Source organism: Hyla sarda, chromosome 13, assembly GCF_029499605.1.
Source record: "Hyla sarda isolate aHylSar1 chromosome 13, aHylSar1.hap1, whole genome shotgun sequence".
Taxonomy (NCBI): Eukaryota; Metazoa; Chordata; class Amphibia; order Anura; family Hylidae; genus Hyla; species Hyla sarda.
In genome coordinates this window covers 49,570,321-49,592,748 of record NC_079201.1, presented here as the reverse complement: position 1 = coordinate 49,592,748, position 22,428 = coordinate 49,570,321, and the positions used below count along the sequence as shown (strand labels likewise).

Below are 22,428 nucleotides of genomic sequence, written 5' to 3'. Positions count from 1 at the left end.
GGGGTGGTGCACTGTACCCGAAGATACTGCCATATCGGGTCAATGTATAGGGCGACTGAAGCAAGCTTCGAAATCGGCCCCCGTTCTCAAAAATCCATTTAATATATCGTCCCCAGACGTATCAGATATTAAACTGATAAGAAAAGATTTTTTTTTTAAGTTAACCCTCAGAAACTCCATCAGAGCTCTAAGATCTTATTTGAGCTTGATTTTTTTGTTCATCATCAGGTAACCCATTATTTATTTCTTTTTAACACAAACGAAACAATTAATTAAAAAACATTTAACCAGAATAAATACATTAACAAAAAAACAAACACCAACTATACAGTAATAATTATAAAGACATTCCCCTCCTCCATGTAAAAACCAACAAAAATTCTAATATTCCAAGTGTTAGGGATCCATTTGTCATCTCCCTTTTTGCAGGTCGCGCCAACCATACTGGCACTTTATATGTTTCTATAAAGTGCCAGTAAAGTAAACCTTATCTCTGGCTTCGCTGCACCTTGGACCTAATTTTGTCCTATATTCCGCCAAATCCTTATCAAAGGATTCTCTTTCTGCGTTTGGCAGATTGTCCAATACACCATCCAAGTGACCTCCATACTTAACCGGAACATACCTTTCTTCTCTCTTTTTCTTTTCATCTACAACCTTTCTGGTTGGGATTTCTTCCAACCCGGACTCTCCACCGTCTTCCAATTCTTCCTCTCTGTTTCTCTTGACAGTTTCCTTTTTCTTTGTCTGTCTCTTAGGACAGACACTCACTAAATGGTCTTCCAGGCCACACAGATGACATTTCTTTTTCTTTTCACATTCCTCGGCTTCGTGGCCTCCCTCCTGGCATTTGAAACACCATGAATTTGTACATACCTCCTTCCTATGCCCGTACTGCTTACACTTTTTGCAGAACTCCTCCATGCACGAGAAAAATAAGTCGCCATTAACCGGCCCAATTTTGAACCGCCTCGGCGGAACTATCACTTTACCATCCGAATCTTGCTTCAATTTAACTTGATATTTCCACTTTGTTGTCCATAAACCGTATTGGTTCATAACTTTCCCTTTTGACACCACATTGTCACAGTACCTACAAAGAAAAGTTGTAATGTCCTCTTCCTGTACATAAGGATTATACATTCTCACTGTCACGGTTTTCTCCCGGTTCGGGAAGTGTGGGATCACTTCCACTCCCTCCAATACCGGATGAGCCTTTTCTTGCTGGAACTTGTTGCAAATCAATCCAAAATCTTCTTCAGAGATGAATACAATATCATAATTACCGCTTCTCGGAAACTCCAACATTGACAGGATTTGTTCCTTCTTTATGTCCAAAAGCTTGAATAAGATCTCCTCGACAACGAATCACACACCTTTTTCTTTCTTCCTAATATCCAATAGCGAGATCCGAATTCCATTACGGAGCTTTGCATACTCCGGGACTCCTTCCGATGCGGTTTCTTTCTCCAGCCATGACCATCCAAATAACACCTCCCCTACGGTAGGCAGGTAGGTGGTGATCGCTTCCCGTTGTCTGGGGACTAAGACGGCTCCCTAATAGCAGCAGGGGGGTGAAGTCCGAGAAGGACGATCCCCCCAGGCCAAGGAGCCGGGTACCCCAGACACCCTCTGACCAGACAAAGCGATCCGAAACTACACTTGATCTTAGCCAAAAGGCCGAGAAGCGATAACCGTGAAAGGGGCGGGCCCAACAATGTTCCCTTCATGTGCACTATCACTGCTTGCAGGAAGGGAGGCTGGCTGGCTGGCAGCCTCCCGTACACACTCTGGCTGGGTGGCAGTCAACCACCAGTACACACAGCAGACCCTAAACCCATATCATTATTGCTAAGCAGCAAGACAGGAGGCCATTGCACTCTGATGGAGCATTTTTAAATGCAATCCATAACCTGGATTTGCCAGGAGCCCTCCTACTTGCATGTGACACTGGGCTTAGGATCTGCATAGGAAACACACACACACACAAGCACACACCTACCTTTGTTGCCTGCAGATGCCTCCTTGGCTGTCCCCAAACGGTATCAAACCAACAGCCACGGGAAGCTGTAAGGATAGAGGACATGCCTGCACCCTATTGGACTCACTTGTTTGGGTTAAATCAGGGTTATTTGACAACCTATGGAGGTGATGGTTCTGCTCATGGCAGTGCTGATTCTCATAAAGCTGTTGGTTCTGTGAAGGTTCTAGGCGACATCACAATCTCCATGGTTACATACACAACAAAGGTGAGTTGTTGTTTACACTTTGCAAGGCCAGTGGAAGTGAGTGACATCATAGCACAGTAGTTCTAAGGGTTCTAGATGGATGCAACAATCTCCTGTTGCTTCTATGAAGGTTCTAGACAACATCACCAGCTCCATAGTCACATACACAGCAAAGGTGAGATGTTGTTTACACCTCGCAATGTCAGTGGTATTGAGTGACATCATAGCACAGTGCTAAGGCTCCTGGACGCAGCAGCAATATCTCAATGGAGAATACATTTATATATGTGTATCTATACATGCATACATATATACAGTAAACAAGTTAAGAAGCGGCACTCCAAAAATCCTTTAGGTTGTATTTATTCACCCATCAGGTGCAAAAGTGCGACGTTTCAGCCTCACAATGAGGCTTTTCTCAAGCAATTACAATGTGTTACATCACTTCCTTTTATATCAAGAAACAGTGTGACATCACTATCTCATTAACATAGCATAACAAACTACATCAAAGTGCACATATATATCATCAATAGTAGTATATCTCAATCTGTGTATACCTAGTGTCCAGTGATAACATAAACCATCACATCCCAATATACATTAAACACCATTGTACACAGTTTATACAAAATGATTACATAGTTTCACCTCAGTGGGCCGTCCTTGTGCTTCTCACCTCCGCCTCCGCTGTCATGTGTCCACGAGATCATCTGTTTGTAAACAGATCGACTGCGCAGACACGGAAGTGCCGTTCCACGTCACATCAGACTCGTCCCGGCATTCCATGCCTGCGCATGCGCAGCTTAACTATAATGGGGCGCTGGAACCATAGCTCGTCGGCCACGGCATGACAGCGCTGCGGCATCACCCAGCGCTGCGGCATCACCCAGCGCATGCGCACCGCGCTCACATGCCTTCCCTGGCCATCTTATGCCAGGGCAGCGATCCCATAATTAGAATTGTGCAACATTACCGGGCTTGACTGAAACTATAAAGTAAACTGTTTACTCCATAGAGGGCATGTATCACAAGTAAAACAAAAATCACACAACATCATAGCATTCTGTGTGGAATGAGTGATTAGGTAGGATAACCACATATATAAAGAGAAGGTGAGTATGTACTACTTAACAGGTGGGCATCTTTTTAAACAAGTCACATAACATGAACTGAATCATGTCACGCAATATAGTGTCTTTAACTATTTATAGCCTGTGGAGCCCTACACACACAGTCATCTACATTCATACATGAACAGTAGTGTATCGGGCCTCCCATGATCGATTTATTACCAAAAATGGGGAGAATACCAACAAGTCAAGGTACCGTCCCAAAGCTGTCAACCAGCCAAATCGAGCCTGTCCTTGGGATAATTATAATACACTTGTTACATGATACCTTCTGGACAACTAAGTCCTCACACCCTCTGGACAACACATGTACGTGTACCAACACACCAATAGGACTAAGTTACACAAAATTTTGTGTGAGGGACCATAGGCCACAATCAATAGAAGACTAATGTAAAAAATAGCCACCTGTGTGTCCATATCTCATCAATATCCACACCATATGCCACGAATAGCGTTTTATTTATAGTTTACACCAATATGAACAAAACCACTCAAATGGATATCACAGTATACTGTTATGTTATCCTAGCCCTAAAGTTGCACATTAAATCATATTTAGAAACAAAATATCCATCTTCATGAATCTCTATTCGTGATCACAATTCGGAGGATACTCGGTGAAGCAGAGGACAATCCAGTGAGGTGATTACAAACCAGGTGCACTAAAAGAGAGAGAAAGAAAAAGAAATACATAAATATAAGGATGTAAAATAATAAACTGTACAAAGAGAAATAGTCATTGACATTTATCCAAGGGAATACATAAGGTTAAACACCTGTGCATTTCACTTTACTAATGGTTTTAATTAGAAATCAATATTCAAACCATACGGTTGCAGAGCCTTCATCTTATCAATCCAAAATAATTCCTTTGTTTTTAGTAATTTTTCCCTGTCACCCCCCATCTTTAGTGGCAGGACATGATCTATGATCGTAAACCTCATTTGTTCTATTGTATGGTTATGTTCAATAAAATGCCGCGGTATTGGAAGTTCAGTTTTTCTTGTTCTTGTAGAGGATTTGTGATTATTTAATATTAATGGACACTCTGTAGTGGTCTCTCCAATGTAAATGAGGGGGCAAGGGCAGATAAGTGCATAGATTACATAGTCTGATTTGCACGTCTGATGATGTTTAATTTTACATTCCACATTTAAAGAAGGGTGTTTGAAGACATTACCTTTTTTCATCAGTTTACAATTTTCACATTGCATACAGGGGAAGCACCCAGGTTTCAACTGCAAAGAAAGACTCATTTCCCTCTTAAAAGGATCCGCCCTCACCAGTTTGTCTCGCAAATTGGGGCTTCTCCTGTAAGCAAGAATAGGAGGAACCGCTAATTCAGGGATCTTATCATAGGTACTGGAAATAATCTTCAAATGCCTACGTATACTCCGCCCAATGCGTGTGCTGATAGGAGTATATGTAGACACAAACGGAATACGTTTAATCAAGTTCTCATTATTAGTTTTTTCACCAAAATCTAATGTACTGACCTCAGTAACCTTTTTCTTTTGAGAATCTACTAACCCTTTAGGGTAGCCTCTATACAAAAATGTATCTCCCATCATCTCAAGCCTCTCCCGTCGTTTTACAGGGTCTTCAACAATCCTGTTAACTCTCAGGAACTGGCTACATGGGAGAGATTTGATCATGTTACTGGGATGTGAACTATCAAACATTAGAAGGTTATTCTTATCAGTGGGTTTTACATATAGGTCAGTTTTAAGAACACCATCTTCCACATAGACCCATGTGTCCAAAAATTGGACACCGGTTATCGAGGCGACCATGGTGAACTTAATATCACTATCAATAGTATTAAGTTCAGAAAAAAAACGATTAAGTTGTACCTCTTTGCCTTTCCAAATGGCAAACACATCGTCAATATACCTCCACCACCTTAAGATGTTAATAAAGTGGGGGGATTGGTATATTGACGACTCCTCCACGTCGTATTGGACCCCATAGCCGTGCCCTTTAATTGAATAAAAAAATCTTTGTCAAACTTAAAATAATTGCAACTGAGGATAATGTCAACTAAACACATAATGAATTCTTTACACTCATCCGAATGTGGATCATCTAGGAGAACCTTCCGAACAACCCTTTCATGATTAATGGATGTGTACAAGCTCGTCACGTCAAACGAGACCAGCATGTTAATTATCAGGTAGAGCAACCTCTTTGAGCTTAGACAAAAAATCCGTCGTATCCTTAATATAAGATTTGGTGTTAACCGCATATAGTCGCAAAAATTTATCGACATAAATCGCTAAGGGACTCAAGATCGAGTCCCTCCCGTAGACAATGGGTCTCCCCGGTGGTTGTGATAGACATTTATGGATCTTAGGGAGCATGTATATCGTTGGTGTCTTGGGATGTTTAGGGAGGAGAAAATCGTGAAGATCGTCATCAACAACATCTATTGCTAGGGCGTTATCAATGAGGATCTTCAGGCGTTTCTCGATCATTGGTCTTGTCCGGTACATCTGTACACCTCTGTATCTCTGATCTGTCTATAGACCTCATTGAGGTAATCTTTTTTGTCCATGATGACAACCGCCCCGCCTTTGTCGGCGGGTTTAATTATGATGTTGTCATCATGGACAATCTCCCTCAATACCTTATACTCAGGTCCTGTCAAATTGCTGTGTATATTTAACACGTGATTGATCTCCTCATCTCTTAATTCACATATATCTTTTTCCACCAGTGCTGCAAAGGTATTTATAGCCTCTGATGTCAGCGGGGGTATAAATTCACTTTTATTCCGAAGAATTACATCACGTAAGCGCAGCTCACTGATGTGATCATTAACATTCTTATCACCTTTCAATGCACTGGTGGAAAACCAAACTTTTAATTTAACATTCCTAACTAAGGAGAAAAAATCAGCACGCACTTGTAACCAATCTACATGAGGCGTAGGGCAAAATGACAGGCCCCGATTTAGTAATTTACATTCAACATCAGAAAAAGTACGTGAAGAGATATTTACCACCAAATTTTCAGTCTCAGTAAGTCCATCTACTTGGTGGAAGTTGTCCGATTGCCCTTGTTGTGTGTGTTGACCGCCTTCTTGTCTCCTCCTACGTCCTCTCCTGGTGTGTCCCCTTCTACGCCTGGGGTTTCCACTTCATTGTTCACTAAAAAAGATTTAGTTGGTTTAGATTGACTTTTCACTTTTGGCTGATAGGGCCCATTGCGCTTGCGGTTCCTATCTTGTGGATCCTGTTGCTGCTGCCAACCATAGATTTGTCCATCCTTACAGTCCTCCGTGTCACGATGAAATTTTTGCCTTTTGTTCTCCTCTTGTTCCTCTCTAAATTTCTTCAGGATATTGTCCATGTAGGTAGAATGTTCCGCTTCCTCCATCACAGACCTCAATTTATCTTCATCCGCCTTGACTTTAGATTGTATGGTTATAATCTCTTTCTGGAGGTACTCAATATTGAGGAGGATCACATCAAAGGCGTACTTGTTAGTTAGTCCCTCAAAGGTGTGACAACATTGTTCATTCGCTGGAAATAAATTCGGTCTAAGATGAGGTTTAAGACCCCTAGGGATCATCTTAGGGCATGTATCACAAGTAAAACAAAAATCACACGACATCATAGCATTCTGTGTGGAATGAGTGATTAGGTAGGATAACCACATATATAAAGAGAGGTGTGTGAGTGATGTCGTGTGATTTTTGTTTTACTTGTGATACATGCCCTCTATGGAGCCCGGTAATGTTGCACAATTCTAATTATGGGATCGCTGCCCTGCCATAAGATGGCCGGGGAAGGCATGTGAGCGCGGTGCGCATGCGCTGGGTGAAGGCGCCGCGCTGTCATGCCATGGCCGACAAGCTATGGTTCCAGCGCCCCATTATAGTTAAGCTGCGCATGCGCAGGCACGGAATGACGGGACGAGTCTGATGTGATGTGGGACGGCACTTCCGTGTCTGTGCAGTCTTTTACAAACAGATGATCTCGTGGACACATGACAGCGGAGGCGGAGGTGAGAAGCACAAGGACGGCCCACTGAGGTGAAACTATGTAATCATTTTGTATAAACTGTGTACAATGGTGTTTAATGTATATTGGGATGTGATGGTTTATGTTATCACTGGACACTAGGTATACACAGATTGAGATATACTACTATTGATGATATATATGTGCACTTTGATGTAGTTTGTTATGCTATGTTAATGAGATGGTGATGTCACACTGTTTCTTGACATAAAAGGAAGTGATGTAACACATTGTAATTGCTTGAGAAAAGCCTCATTGTGAGGCTGAAATGTCGCACTTTTGCACCTGATGGATGAATAAATACAACCTAAAGGATTTTTGGAGTGCCGCTTCTTCACTTGTTTACTGGATTTATCCTGGTTTGGGGTCAAGACCTTAGAGGCAGAGCACCCGCTGCTGAGCTACAAGCTCTTGGTTTCAGACAGTGCCGATTGCTCCACACCCCTGGCCCTTTTTACATACACATATATATATATATATATATATATATATATATATATATATATCTTTCTTCGCCGAATTCATTTTTAAACCCGTTTTCACCTTTTTCTCCCTTCTTTTCCTCTTACCTTTTTTTTCCATTTTTCCACGTTTTTCTTCTTTCCTCCTTTTTTCTGTGTATTATTCTTATTTTTCTTCTTATTCTTTTTCTTATTCAGACCCTATCATTGCAGCAATGCTTATTCAATACCGCCAGCAGATGGAGACACTGGGGGATAATTTTCAAAGGATTTATACAGATTTTTCCTGTCTAAATTTGTCGCAAAGAAAGTCGCAGGCCAAATATGTGCGACATTTCTGCGACTTTAGCCTCTAGAGGATTTTTAGAACATTATGCATTGGTGCTGAATATATCAAAAGCAACTTTTCAGTGACAAGTCGCATCGGCTGAAAGTATGCCAAAATGTCAGTCCATGTTGGAGCAGGTTTAAATACAGTCTAAAGCATAGATCTCAAAGTCTGTGCACAGAATTTATCAAGGGCCTTGCGCCTTTTGATACATTAGGTAGGTCTTCAATAGAATAGCCTAACCCTCTGTACTTTGGTCTATATTGATGAGGGACATAGACAGCCAGCTGATGACCAATCCATTAGTGCAATGGATGGCCGGAAACATTTGTCTTTATCTTTGCAATACCACAGAACCAATGCATGGTCAATCAACAGCAATGACACACCTGTGTGAACAGCCAGGAGACCCCCGTGTATGTCAATTAGGAAAATTCAGCACCCACCAGCTAAAAGACAGCTACTTATCATGTCATGTCCAACCTGCACAGGTGTGCTAGCTGCTGAGATTATCCAATTAAGGAGGCCATTTAATCAGCAGCAAGCAGCAGAAGTCCTGTGCCTGGACGCTCCAACAGCGGCCAGACACAAGCAGCACCACCTTTTGTTTTTTGGCTGCAGCAGCAAGGCCCACAGGACTAGCTAGCCAGCAAGCAAGTAGCAATGAAACAAGGAATCTTTCTTTTTAACACTGTAATGGGGTGGTGCACTGTACCCGAAGATACTGCCATATCGGGTCAATGCATAGGGCGACGGAAGCAAGTTTTGAAATCGGCCCCCGTTCTCAAAAATCCATTTAATATATGGCCCCCAGATAGGGGACGTATCAGATATTAAACTGATAAGAACAGAATTTTTTTTATACTTGGCTGCACCTTCACAGGTACACACCTATTTTATTTAAGTTTCAAGTTTTAACATACAAGCATTGAAAACAGGGGAACATAAAAACTTACAATTTTACAATTTCACATGTGCCAGTCGGTATAATGCCATTTTAAAAATGCAAACTCATCACTTTGTTTATCGATTAAAAGATTGATGTACATTTCACTTAAAATCATTCCAATAACATCATCGAAAGATAAAATGTCCTTTTTAAATAATAAAATATTCCTATTTTTCCACAGAGCTGACTTCACACAGTTTATTATTTGCCATGCCTTCCGTTTCTCTTGTTCGCCGGGACAGTCCAAACACCCATATAAAACCATATTATAGTCCAAGTCTTTTATAGCAGCAATTTTGTTTAAAAGTGGCAGCATTTTAGTCCATATCCTTTTAGAAAAATCACGTCCATAAAAGATGTAAAACAGTCTCCTCTTCGTGGCATCCCTCTCTTGGACACTTTGCTGTGCTTGCAAATCCTCTTCGGTGTTGGAAAACCCGGCACGGAAGGCAACTGTGGATGCAGTTGCAGGATAAGTCCTTCTGTGAGTTAAAAAGATAAAATGAGTTCACAATTCTCCAGATTTCTTTACATTTATCATCATTAAAATGTCCAATTTGGCACATGTTAACATTGTGTAAAATGACTCTCGTAAGTTTTTTCCCATCAATTAAAATATCTTTACTAAAATCAAACAGTTTAAAAAGAGAAACAATGTTTTCTAAAATACAATAAGTAATAGGGAGGTTAAAAGCATAAGGGTGTTTAAGATCTGTTTCAAACCAACCATGGTGTCTCATGAGATTACCAACATTATAGCACAAAAAGAACGACCAATAGTTGTCTTTAAAAACATTCTTAAAACACAATGAAAAGAATTTTGTATAAAGGAACGCAATAAAATCAGTAAAACTTTCCCCCCCCTTTCTCTTTAGGTTTAGATACAATTTCTATTTTTATCTTCTCATATTTGGAATTCCAAAAAAAGGTGTAACAGACTTTTGAGACTTTACGTATTATATGTGTATTAGGTGGGAACACTAAACTTAAATATAAAAGCAAAGGTAAAATCACCATCTTTAAAATCAGCACTTTTCCTTCCATTGTAAGGTCTCTTAGTCTCCATACACATAATTTTTGGTTCACCTTTTGCATTGTTACCTCCCAGCTTTCGTTTCCATTATTTAATTCATTAAAATACACACCTAAAATTTTTACTTTTTCTTCTACCGGTACCTTTATGTCTCTTGTATCCAGCTTGCCGACTATTAAAATCTCGCACTTGTTAAAATTCACTTAAAAAAACTTTAACACAAATTAACTATTTCTGTTGTGCTTCTGGTTTTAAAGTGCCAGGCTATCTTGACATGTCACTGATACACCACTCAAGACCATTTCCTCCGGGGAGCCTTATCCCACGGATCTGTTTGTCTCCTCTTATGACACATAAAAGTGGCTCTAGTGCACAAATAAATAAAAGGGGTGATAGGGGGCAACCCTGCTTAACACCAGATTTTAAAGGAACCATTTCAGTCTTAAAACCATTAATAAAAATTTTGCTAAAACAGTCATTATAAAAGACTTTGAGTGACATTAAAAAACCTTCTGGTATGCCCATTTTATTTAAAACATTACATATAAAACAGTACTAGACTCTGTCAAAGGCTTTTTCAAAGTCTATTGTTAAAATTGCTAAATGTTAAACTTTTCCTTTTTTTAGCATCTTCTATTATATCTTTTATGAGGTTTATTATACCACACACTTTATTATTATGTATTAATTTATCTATAACATTTTTTAGTCTGTTTGCACATATTTTAGCCATTATTTTATAATCAGCGTTTAAAAGGGTTATTGGTCTCCAATTCCTAATATCCTCTTTATCACCTTTTTTTAAAAAGCAGAGAAACCTCACCCATTTTCCATGACTGTGGTAAAATCTTGGTATTAAAAACATCTGTAAAAAGAGATAAAAGATCATCTTTTAAAACCTCATAAAAAACCTTATAAAATTTGATTGGCAAGCCATCGGACCCCGGTACTTTACCCAAATTAAAACTGTTTATGGTATCCAATATTTCCTTTTCTGGGATAGACTGTAAAAGAAAGGATTGAGAATTATTTTCTAAAACACATTCTATTTTGTTTAAGGCATCGTTCATGAAATTAACATCTATTTTTCTCTTATTAAAAAGTTCCCCATAATAAGATTGTACTTTAAATAAAATTTTATTAATCTCCACTTCTCCTTCTAGTTTTTCAATATGGACTCTTTTTTTGATTAGATTAAAAAAAAAATATCTTGTACATTTTTCATTATTTTCAATATGTTTGATTTTAGCTTTAAAAATGATCTCTTTGCCTTTTTCTTTTAAAAATGTTTTTATTTCTTTTTTAATGTTAACAATATCATCTTTTACATCTATCCCTATATTGTGTAATTTAAAAAGAGTTTGAAGGCTTGTATTTAAAATATCATGACAATGTCTTTTATCTTTAGCTTTTTGGATACCTTGTTTTATAAAAAAAATCTTTTGTTTTTTTCTTCATTTTTTCCCACCATACTGTTATATCTGTATTTGTATCTTTTATCTGTATTCATATCTTTTATTTTTACATTTATTAAAATTAGCGTATTCTGTTAAAATTATTTTATCTTCTAAAAGAGATATGTTCAATTTCCATGGACCAATACCCCTCTTAAAACCAGGAACAGGATTTAAAACAAATAGAAGACATTTATGATCAGAAAATATATTAGTTAAAAGCTCACATTTGGCAGGTAAAACATTTTGATAAGAGAAGATAAAATCAATCCTCGAGCTACAATTCACATTACTCCATGTAATGCCTTCAGTATCAGGTAAATTTGGATTACATTTTTTAAAAACATCTATAAGCTTAAAATCTAAAGTAATATTTTTTAAAATGTTAGATGTCTTATCATAATTTCTACTAGTAGCTCGAGAATATCTTTTCTCACCTCTTAAAACACAATTAAAATCCCTAGCTAAAACCAAAGGATAAGAATCATTAATAAAAAGAGGTAAAATCTCTAACATCTCTTCTCTTTCTTTGTTATCAGGTGAACCATAAACGTTTAAAAACTGCCATGTAAAATCATTTATAAAAGCTTTAACTAATAAAATCCTTCCTGGTAAAATCTCTTGCTTAAAAATTATATTAACATTACCCTTAAAAAGTATAGCAACTTCTCCAGATTTAGATACGTTGGACCCTGACCACACTTAGGGGCCATGCTTCCAGTCTTCTTCGTATTTCTTGTATGATGCTTGGCGAGGGATGCCACATTCCTGTAAGAAGAAAACTGAAAAAATTAAAAATAGCAGTTCTTCTTGCGTGTGTCTTAAGGCCCCTCACATTGAGGGAGAGTCCATGGAGCGCCATCATTAAAGGTTACAGAGAGACCACTTTCAATATCTTTGTGCACATTCTATCTCATCCTCATCAGCCAGACCCCCAAAACTATCATTTCCCCCTTCTGATCTCACTGTCATCAGAGATTCCGGTGAGCTGCTACCGTCTTACTCCTCCATTACCTCCTCCTGAAGATCCTCCGGTAGGGGACTAAGGAGAGGATTCCTCTTCGCCGGAACAGGGGTTGTCCCATCTCAGTCACCTTGCCCAGTGTCCATCTCCTCCCCGGGATGACCTGTCGGAGACACCCCGGGCAGCAGATCGGGCACCACGACTTCCACCGTGTCGGGAACCATGGACGAGTTGCCTGCTTCACTTGGGGAGGGGGCTGGAACACTTGATGGCATCCCTACCCCCCCCCCCCTCTTCTTCCACAAACGCCTCTTCTCTTAGCCCCGGCATTTTCTGGCTTCCTGAGGGGGGCACTCTGTGGCTTGCTGACAGCTTCATCCAGGTTACTACCCCTCTGCTGCGAGAGAGGAGCTCCTGTCTGCCATGCTTTCTTCTCCTTTCTTCTTACCTTCATGCTGGAGGGTTTTTCATATCCATCTTCATCAGAGGTAGCAGACTCACCATGTGGATCAGTTGGGTTTTCTTCTGGTTTGCTGTCTTCTCTGTTCATATGCCGGGGGTCTGGCTGGCTTCTCTGTTGTTTCTCTTTGTTTATGTGAGGACAAGAAGCATACAAGTGGTCAACTCTGTAACATAAACTGCATTTCTTTTCTTTTGTGCATTCTCTGGAGGAGTGTTCAGTGCTGCCAGAATTTGTACATGTACTCTCACATACGTTTTTATCATGCCCATATCTTCTACAAGCTCTGCAGAAATTGGGCATTCCTGGGAAAAATATGTCACCATTTACATTTCCTAACTTTAACCGGGCTGGAGGCATAACCTTTCGTCCTGGGAGTAATGGATCTTCTTTGAACTCAACCAGAAACTTCCACTAAGAGGACCATATTCCACAATCATTCATCACGTTCCCTCTATTTATAATTTTTTTTACAAAAGTTCCTTAAAAACACAACAATTTTATCTTCTTTAACGTATGGAGAGTACATTTTTATATCTAAAACCATAAGTTCATCGGGAAAGTGCTCAACAATTCTTATTCCACTCAAGCGGGAGTCTCCGCTTACCTTCTTCATCTTTATAACAAAGTCCTTGCAAATACCTCCTTCCGTAAAAGTAACATCGTATACTCCTCCTTTCGGATAATCTTAGATGGATAAAATCTAATGCTTCCTCAATCCAAAGACGCCCAGCAGAACTTGCTCCACGATGTACTTTAGGTCCCGGTTCTTCCTTCAGTCCTCCAAGTACAATATACATACTGAGTTCTTGAGCTTGGCATAAGATGGTACCATGCCTGGATCTCCGTCACTGGCTGACGCCATGCTCACAATGAAGCGCACCAAAGAGACACTAGGTCCCTAAGGCAAAGGGGGATCGCAACTCTACATTGAGGTGGGCCCCACCCCAATAGCAGCAAGGGACTTAAGCCCAACGAAGGGCGATGTCCCAGGGCCGAGGAGGGGGGTTTCAGAGCACCCACAAAAGCAGGAACCGGATCAGCCAAGGTATATCCCTATACCTTAGCCAAAAGGCCGAGAAGCGATAACCGTGAAAGGGGTGAGCCCAACAATGTCCCCTTCATGTGCACTATCACTGCTTCAGGAAGGGAGGCTGGCTGGCAGACTCCCATACACACTCTGGCTGGGTGGCACTCAACCACCAGTACACACAGCAGACCCTAAACCCATATCATTATTGCTAAGCAGCAAGATAGAAGCCCATTGCACTCCGATGGAGCATTTTTAAATGCAATCCATAACCTGGACTTGCCAGGAACCCTTCTTACGCCTCCTACTTGCATGTGACACTGGGCTTAGGATCTGCATAGGAAACACACACACAAGCACACACCTACCTTTGTTGCCTGCAGATGCCTCCTAGGCTGTCCCCAAACGGTATCAAACCAACAGCCACGGGAAGCTGTAAGGATAGAGGACATGCCTGCACCCTATTGGACTCACTTGTTTGGGTTAAATCCGGGTTATTTGACAACCTATGGCGGTGATGGTTCTGCTCAGGGCAGTGCTGATTCTCATAAAGCTGTCGGTTCTGTGAAGGTTCTAGGCGAAATCACAATCTCCATGGTTACATACACAACAAAGGTGAGTTGTTGTTTACACTTTGCAAGGCCAGTGGAAGTGAGTGACATCATAGCACAGTAGTTCTAAGGATTCTAGATGGATGCAACAATCTCCTGTTGCTTCTATGAAGGTTCTAGACGACATCACCAGCTCCATAGTCACATACACAGCAAAGGTGAGATGTTGTTTACACCTCGCGATGTCAGTGGTATTGAGTGACATCATAGCACAGTGCTAAGGCTCCTGGACGCAGCAGCAATATCGCAATGGAGAATACATTTATATATGTGTATCTATACATATACATATATAGAACTTCCTCCGTAAGGAAACAGCACCCAACACCAGGTCCAGGTAAAGTGCAAGCTACAGGGTCTTTATTGCATCAAGAGAAACAATGCGACGTTTCGGCTGACAAGCCTTTTTCAAGCATGACAAACATTTACAAAAATCCAGTTTAAATAGGTAACAAAATAACATGATTGGTGGAAACACAAGTGCAATGAATAAATTAATCAGGTGTGTGCCAACCTCCTGTATTTCATTGGTTGGGATCAGTGACATGTAAAAATGACAATTGTCAAATAACAATAAATACATTTATAAAGATCCTTCATTAATATCAAAATTTGTGACGGGAGAAATACAAGTGGGGGGGGGGGGGGGGGCTCCGTGACACCAGTAAAATAATATCATTCGTTTACCTCTGTCCTGTAGTTGCGATCGGCTGGGGGCACACGCTACTTCACCAATGTTTGTAAACATTGGTACTGCGGCTGCGCGGCCTCATCCAGCCCGATCGCCACTAACTGGCTTAACAAAAAGTCGGGAGTGCGCCTGCGCTAACAGTGCGCTGCGCTTTCCACTAACCACCGCGGCATATACTGAGGGATTCGCTATGCATGCGGCTCCATCTCCTGCATGTAACAACGTCATCCAGGTGCCGGCCACAATCATAGCCGGAACCCAGAAGACGTAGCCGCAGATACTCTTGCCGCAATGGTGTGAACAGTCTTCTAAAGAGATATTAATTTCTGTTGTAAAAATTATTGTTTTCTGGTGTTCTTCAACGGAGTCCCCTGTCTTGCACATATCCCGATGTGATTCGGTGAGGTATATATAGATGTGTATCTAAAAAGATAAATAAAACCATGATTAAAATCAATATTCCACGTCAGTGTAATAAATGTATTTCTACCACCTCCTATAAAGAAAGTACTCTGAGTATGGGTTAAAGAAAGGGGGGAAAAGAAAGGGGAAAAAAAAAATATGTGAAAAAATGTAAAAAATAAAGAATATAAATAATATAAAATTATATAGAAAAATAAATGAATAAATGATAAAAAATTTAATATAAAGAATAGAAAATAAATAAAAAATAATAAAAAATAAAAAGTTAAAAATAAATAAAAAATGATTAAAAAGAAGAACAATAAAAAAGGAGAAATAATACAAAATGAAACATAGAGGGAAAGGTGAGAAAGGAGAAAAAAGGAAAAACAAAAAGGGAGAAAAAAGAGGGGGGGGGGAAAGAGGGAGAGTGGCCAAAGGAGGGGGGGGGAAAGAAAAAAAGGGGGGAAGAAAAAAAGTCAATTAGGAAAAAGAAAATAGAAAAAAGAAGGAAAAATAAAAATAAATATAAAAATAAAAATAAAGAATAAATAATAAATAAAACATAAACAATTAGAAAAATGGAAAACAATAAAATGTAGAAAAAAGAAAAAAGAAAAGAGAGAAAGGAAGCAAAAAGGAAGGGAAAAAAAAGGGGAAAGAAAAGGGGGAAAAAAAGAGAGGGGAGGAGCAACCAGTAATCTGAACGCCAATCCATGTATCAGTTACATATAAGGTTTCAAATTATAATCAATATTTAGCCCAGTTGGATATAGCGTATTTAGTTTGTGTATCCAACAAAGTTCTTTTTGTTTCAATATTTTTTCCCTGTCCCCTCCACGTCTAAGAGGCTGGACATGATCAATAATCCTGAAGCGGAGCTGGCTGATATTGTGTCCCATTTCCAGAAAATGCTTGGGAATGGGATGCTCAATTTTTCCTGTGCGAATGGACGATTTGTGCCCATTAAGACGTATGCGGCATTCGTTCGTGGTTTCACCCACATAGTAAAGTCTGCATGGACATTGTAATAAATATATAACAAAAGATGATCTACATGTATATCTCTCACGTATTTTTATAAATTTGTCCTGTTTGGGGATGTGAGAAACTATCCCCTTTGATAATGCTGTTGCAATGGCTGCACCCCAGGCAGGGAAAATTCCCTTTTCTGAGGCCCAGCCATGTCCTATCGGGCCCGGTGTTAGGTTTTAAGCTCCCCAAATCTGACTTCACAAGTATATCTTCATAATTTCGTCCCCTACGATATGCAAGAACCGGTGAGCAGGTGAAATTTGTTGTACGTTGTACAATGCTCCAGTTCTGCTTAATGATTTTAGCAACCCTGTTGCTAAGGGTGGTAAAAGTAGACACAAAAGGTATCCTTTCATCTGTGTTTCTGGATGTGGTTTGTAATAACTCTGTTCTGGTTTTCTTTTCCAACCTAGATCTATGTTGTTTTAGTATTTGTTGTGGATAACCTCTCTGGTAGAATTTTGTACATATCTCATTAAGTCGCCCCTCCACATCTTCTGTGGGTGAAACAATTCTCTTGACCCTCAACAGCTGACTCCAGGGGAGGGATTGAACCATGCTCCTCGGGTGAAAGCTGTCAAAGGCCAAGAGATTGTTCCTATCCGTGTCCTTTGTATAAAGGTCAGTGGTCAGTTTACCATTACGTAAAAACACGGTGGTGTCCAGAAATTGTAAGGATGTAAGTGAATGCACCATGGTAAATTTCAATTCAGGAAAAATGCCATTAAGTTCATTTAGGAATTGTATTAATTCCCCCTCCGTCCCCGTCCAGATGACAAACGTGTCGTCAATATAACGCAGCCACGTCTGTACAAATCTGAACAGGGGCGAAGGGTAGACATGCTTAACCTCCACATCCGTCATGTAGATATTTGCGTAGCATGGCGCCACGTTGGAGCCCATAGCTGTTCCCCTGTTCTGGACATAGAGGTCATCCCCAAACAGAAAATAGTTCTGTCTGAGGATGACCCCCAATAAGTCCAGAACAAGGGAGCATGCATCATCTGTCATGTCAGAATTTCGTAGACAACTTGCCCCTGCCTGTAGGCCCCGGTCATGTTCAATTAAGGTGTATAAATTAACTACATCAAATGATACACGTATGGTGTGTGGGGGGCACTCCACAGTTATGATTTTGTTAAGGAAATGCGTCGTATCCTGCACGTAAGAAACTGCCTGTTTGGCAAATGGGTTAAGGACCTTATCTAAATATACAGCCAAAGGAGAGAATACAGAATCCCTCCCGGAGACGATAGGTCTTCCGGGGGGATTCTGTAAATTTTTGTGTATTTTAGGTAACGTGTAAAATACCGGGGTCCGAGGGTGTTCCTTGATGAGGAATTTGAATAACTCCTCATCAATGATCCCCTTATCTCTAGCTTGGACCAAAATATTATTAATCATCTCTTGAATGGTGTGTAGAGGGTCCCTACCGATTTTAGAATAGACTGCCCCATCCTCTAGTTGCCTCTGTATCTCGGCCAGATAAGAGGGGGTGTCCATAATTACAATGGCACCCCCCTTATCCGCCGGTTTGATGGTTATAGCCTTGTTTGATTCTAGGCCTTTGATGGCTTTTATCTCTGCTTTTGAGGTATTGTGCCACCTCTCCTCCTCCTGACATGTATCTTTAAGTTTATAAATCTGGGCTTTCACTGTATCAATATACGCCTCAACACCATTATGTATCCTGGGAGGTTGGAAATTACTTTTGTTGAACAGGCCAACTTCCTTCAAAGTTAGGTCGGCCCGCTCAACTGGCATATCAATCCCTCCCATGGTATCCAAATCACGAACAGAAATTTTTTTTTTTAACCGTAGTCTACGAAAAAAAGTCTCTAGATCAATATCAAGATTAAACCAGTCCACATTAGTGGTAGGGCAGTAAGACAAGCCTTTTTCCAATACTTTCATTTCTATGTCAGATAGATTAACAGAGCTAATATTTACCACTAATGGCCTCTCTTCGATCGTCCTCTCGGAGGCTTGTGTTGTGTCTTTTGTCTTGTCTGGATGCCTCTTGTGGTGTTTCCGTCCACCCCGCTGTTGTCGTTTCCTAAAGGGCCTTTCAATAAAAAAGCCTGTTGTAAAGAGGTGTCTGAAGAATCACTGTCCACCGCCGTGGAAAGGAAACCATCGGTCCTAGGAACTGATGAGTTGTGGTTTCCAGTCCGGGGTCGTCGTCTACGTCTCCGGTTATTCTGTGGGGCTTGTGTTTGCCAGGTGTAGATCTTATTATTGTTGTAATCCTCAATGTCCCGGTACCATTTGATTCTTTTTGCTTCCTCCAGTTCCTGCTTGTGTTTAAGGAGTCTAGCTGCCAATTTTTCTTTAGCCTCCTGATATTCTTGTGGATTTAGGAGGGTTTTGAGCTGTTCCTCCACTCCTAGACATTTGGCTTGTGTTTTTTCTATTTCAACTTGTAAGAACTCCATATTGAGTAGCATAACGTCAAAGGCGTATTTATTGGAAATTAAGATGAATTTCTGATGAAACTGGTCATTATTTGGGAACAGGTTAGGACTCATATGGGACCGCATCCCCCGTGGTATCCTCTGTTCACGATAGTACTCACTCAGAGTGACCAGGTGTAGTTCCAATGTAACCAGGCGTCTGGATTCAATGTCCCATTTTCTCTTTAATAGATCCACTGAGGGAATGCTCAGGAATGTCGCTTCCCTCTGAATTGTGCTCAAAATTCTGGTTGCGTCTTGTTCAGAGTACGTAAAGGTGCTCATGATGCCCGCATTCTGTGAAGCGGAACCACCCCCTGGTGGAATAGACATAACTGTAGTAGCTGCTCACTGGAAGTCCAACTCCGTGCACGTAGTATGGCAGAGTATATAGTAATTACTATGGGAACTCCAGCACAGGATTGCTCAGGTGTGGTGCACTGTAACCCCCAGTGTGCCACACTGGATCCACATAGAACTTCCTCCGTAAGGAAACAGCACCCAACACCAGGTCCAGGTGAAGTGCAAGCTACAGGGTCTTTATTGCATCAAGAGAAACAATGCGACGTTTCGGCTGACAAGCCTTTTTCAAGCATGACAAACATGTACAAAAATCCAGTTTAAATAGGTAACAAAGTAACATGATTGGTGGAAACACAAGTGCAATGAATAAATTAATCAGGTGTGTGCCAACCTCCTGTATTTCATTGGTTGGGATCAGTGACATGTAAAAATGACAATTGTCAAATAACAATAAATACATTTATAAAGATCCTTCATTAATATCAAAATTTGTGACGGAAGAAATACAAGTGGGGGGGCTCTGTGACACCAGTAAAATAATATCATTCGTTTACCTCTGTCCTGTAGTTGCAATCGGCTGGGGGCACACGCTACTTCACCAATGTTTGTAAACATTGGTACTGCGGCTGCGCGGCCTCATCCAGCCCGATCGCCACTAACTGGCTTAAAAAAAAGTCGGGAGTGCGCCTGCGCTAACAGTGCGCTGCGCTTTCCACTAACCACCGCGGCATATACTGAGGGATTCGCTATGCATGCGGCTCCATCTCCTTCATGTAACAACGTCATCCAGGTGCCGGCCACAATCATAGCCGGAACCCAGAAGACGTAGCCGCAGATACCGCAATGGTGTGAACAGTCTTCTAAAGAGATATTAATTTCTGTTGTAAAAATTATTGTTTTCTGGTGTTCTTCAACGGAGTCCCCTGTCTTGCACATATCCCGATGTGATTCGGTGAGGTATATATAGATGTGTATCTAAAAAGATAAATAAAACCATGATTAAAATCAATATTCCACGTCAGTGTAATAAATGTATTTCTACCACCTCCTATAAAGAAAGTACTCGGAGTATGGGTTAAAGAAAGGGGGGAAAAGAAAGGGGAAAAAGAAAAAAAGAAAAAATATGTGAAAAAATGTAAAAAATAAAGAATATAAATAATATAAAACCTGGACCTGGTGTTGGGTGCTGTTTCCTTACGGAGGAAGTTCTATGTGGATCCAGTGTGGCACACTGGGGGTTACACTGCACCACACCTGAGCAATCCTGTGCTGGAGTTCCCATAGTGATTACTATATATTTCTTCGCCAAATTCATTTTTAAACCCGTTTTCACATTTTTCTCCCTTCTTTTCCTCTTACTTTTTTTTTCCATTTTTCCACCTCTTTTCTTCGCGTATTATTCTTATTTTTCTTCTTATTCTCCGTCTTATTCAGACCCTACCATTGCAGCAATGCTTATTCAATACCGCCAGCAGATGGAGACACTGGGGGATAATTTTCAAAGGATTTATACTGATTTTTCCTGTCTAAATTTGTCGCACAGAAAGTCGCAGGCCAAATATGTGCGACATTTCTGCGACTTTAGCCTCTAGAGGATTTTTAGAACATTATGCATTGGTGCTGAATATATCAAAAGCGACTTTTCAGCGAAGTCACATCAGCTGAAAGTATGCCAAAATGTCAGTCCATGTTGGAGCAGGTTTAAATACAGTCTAAAGCATAGATCTCAAAGTCTGTGCACAGAATTTATCAAGGGCCTTGCACCTTTTGATATATTAGGTGCACAATAGACTAGCCCAACCCTCTGTACTTTGGTCTATATTGATGCAGGACATAGACAGCCAGCTGATGACCTATCCATTAGTGCAACGAATGGCCGGAAACATTTGTCTTTATCTTTGCAATACCACAGAACCAATGCATGGTCAATCAACAGCAATGACACACCTGTGTGAACAGCCAGGAGACCCCCATGTATGTCAATTAGGAAAATTCAGCACCCACCAGCTAAACGACAGCTAACTATCATGTCATGTCCAACCTGCACAAATGTGTTAGCTGCTGAGATTATCCAATTAAGGAGGCCATTTATTCAGCAGCAAGCAGCAGAAGACCTGTGCCTGGACGCTCCAACAGCGGCCAGACACAAGCAGCACCACCTTTTATTTTTCGGCTGCAGCAGCAAATCCCCCACAGGACTAGCTAGCCAGCAAGCAAGTAGCAATGATACTAGGAATCTTTCTTTTTAACCCTGTAAGGGGGTGGTGCACTGTACCCGAATATACTGCCATATCGGGTCAATGCATAGGGCGACGGAAGCAAGCTTTGAAATCGGCCCCCGTTCTCAAAAATCCATTTAATATATGGTCCCCAGATAGGGGACGTATCAGATATTAAACTGATAAGAACAGATTTTTTTTTTAATTGAAGATAATACACAAAAAAAATACAATTAAATTCAATATGAAGATCTAATCAGATAATAACATATTCCACAAACTTTTAGCTTTCTTATTTCCCAATTTCTTTCGGTCTAATAAATAAAACACACACATCTCACTTAAAGCAAGTCTTACACAGTCTTTCTCTGAAATAAAATCACGTCTGAATAAAAGAATATTTCTTGTTTTCCATAATGCCATCTTAATACAGTTAATTGTAATCCATAAAACACGACTCTTTTCACTTGTTTGAACATTATAAAAACCATATAACACCACTTCATGGTTAAGGAAATTAAGTTCAGATATACATTTTAACAAAGAACCTATCAGACGCCATACATTTCTAGCATAAAAACAATTCCAGATCAAATGTGTTTCATTATCAACACATCCTGTTCTACGGCATATAGCAGTATTACAT

At 40.3% G+C, this 22,428-nt stretch overlaps 2 non-coding genes and 2 pseudogenes across 2 annotated transcripts; all 4 read right to left on the bottom strand.

Moving 5' to 3' along the window:
* Window position 1: 1 nt before the first annotated feature.
* On the bottom strand, window positions 2-180 carry LOC130297860 (U2 spliceosomal RNA; annotated as a pseudogene).
* Window positions 181-1,562: 1,382 nt separating this feature from the next.
* Window positions 1,563-1,692, bottom strand: LOC130297822 (U2 spliceosomal RNA; annotated as a pseudogene).
* A 7,185-nt stretch (window positions 1,693-8,877) lies between these two features.
* LOC130297852 (U2 spliceosomal RNA) lies at window positions 8,878-9,073 on the bottom strand. Its single transcript, XR_008849717.1, has one exon. It is a non-coding gene; the product is annotated as a U2 spliceosomal RNA (small nuclear RNA).
* A 12,749-nt stretch (window positions 9,074-21,822) lies between these two features.
* On the bottom strand, window positions 21,823-22,013 carry LOC130297811 (U2 spliceosomal RNA). Its single transcript, XR_008849690.1, has one exon. It is a non-coding gene; the product is annotated as a U2 spliceosomal RNA (small nuclear RNA).
* Window positions 22,014-22,428: the final 415 nt, after the last annotated feature.